This window comes from Lissotriton helveticus, chromosome 10 (assembly GCF_964261635.1).
Source record: "Lissotriton helveticus chromosome 10, aLisHel1.1, whole genome shotgun sequence".
NCBI lineage: Eukaryota > Metazoa > Chordata > Amphibia > Caudata > Salamandridae > Lissotriton > Lissotriton helveticus.
Window position 1 is genome coordinate 213,367,626 of NC_136071.1, and position 1,540 is coordinate 213,369,165.

The 1,540-nt window shown below is 39.0% G+C and overlaps 1 non-coding gene across 1 annotated transcript; it reads left to right on the forward strand.

The window, feature by feature from the left end:
• Window positions 1–530: 530 nt before the first annotated feature.
• On the forward strand, window positions 531–639 carry LOC144786309 (U6 spliceosomal RNA). Its single transcript, XR_013602119.1, has one exon. It is a non-coding gene; the product is annotated as a U6 spliceosomal RNA (small nuclear RNA).
• Window positions 640–1,540: the final 901 nt, after the last annotated feature.

Here is a 1,540-nt window from a genome sequence, read left to right on the forward strand (position 1 = left end):
ATCGCAAATTGTAAATGCCTTCCCATTGATTCCTATGGGCCTCTTGGCCCATAGGAATCAATGGGAAGGGTTTTCCTTAATTGCGATTCGCTCATTGTGAATCGCAATTAAGGAAAATTACCGAATCGCTAAAAGAAAAGCGAATTATTCATGCATTGCCGTTTGCGAATCCTTAATTGCGATTCCTTAATTTTCGCAATTAAGGATTCGCAAACGGCAACATTGATGCATGTGGCCGATTGTGTTTTTCGCTGTTCCTCAGTCCCGGAAGCTACCCTTCCTGGGGCCTTCTAGAACTGGTGAAATCCCTATGATAATGGAACAAAACAGTTAGTGCAATGTGGTTCTTATATTACTACAGCTTATTCACCATTCTTGTTGTATGGATTTGGTGGGTTTTAACCACTTTCAGGCACAGGACAACCCATTGATGTCCACAGCACTACCTTCACAGTGCGGTGAACTTCAATAAATTGACGACAGAACTGGAAAAAGAAATGCTTTTGGTAAAAACATCAGAAACATTTTCTTTTCTAAAATTTCGGCAGCACATATACTAAAATTGGAATGATACAGAGAAGATTAGCATGGCCCCTGCGCACGGATGACACGCAAATTCGTGAAGCGTTCCATATTTTTGTTCCATTGTGTGGGATTGTGGAGACTGTACTGTGGATTCTGGGACCAACGTCTAGCACGGGGACACACTGGTTAGTGTAACCACGCGCTGTATAAATTCAGGATTATTATTATTAAATCAAATTTGGATTGTGAAGGAATTACTTTGCTCGAGTCCCAAGTTAGATTTAATTTTGCTTTCCTGTATTGTGCTGCATGCTGTGCACAGTTTCACAGCAAAATGAAAGCTAAAGCAAACCGCACTAATGAAATGTATTGGTTTCACCAATTGTTTTACCACACATTGTTCATACACTTCTCACAATATCAATAGTACCCTTCCTGTGTGACTGTTCTATTGTCAATGAAATGAAAGGCCAAAAAAGCAACAAGGAAACATCAAGATTTTGTCTGCAAACTGGCCCATTCTATCAATGTGGGTAGCTGTTGTATTTAATCCAGGTCTTGTTCTACACCCAAGAAAACCGTCCAGACCCAGAGATTTCTGAAAACCCAGTACTTATGGTAGTGTGGGGGTGGTGTGGCTTGCATAGATTACCCAATACCTTTTTCTGCTCCGAATGTCCTGCAAACACCAAATGTTGCCTTAATCAAATATTTCCCTTACATTTCTGTGAAGGAAAACTCCAGAATCTGTGAGGATCTATAACATTCCTACCATGCAACATCCAACAAAATCATTACAATAATTGTTCTCCAAGTATTATCCATTTTGTACATGAATTACATGTGACCTCACAGCAGCAGTTTATTTTATATGACCATACATTGGATAAAGATAAAGCAGAACTTCAAAGAAGTCAATAAATTCCAAAAAGCAGATTCATGTTGTGTGAAGATTTTTAAATAGGTCAAATATAATACAAATGTTTTCACCCTCAGACTCCCTGAATATGGTTTC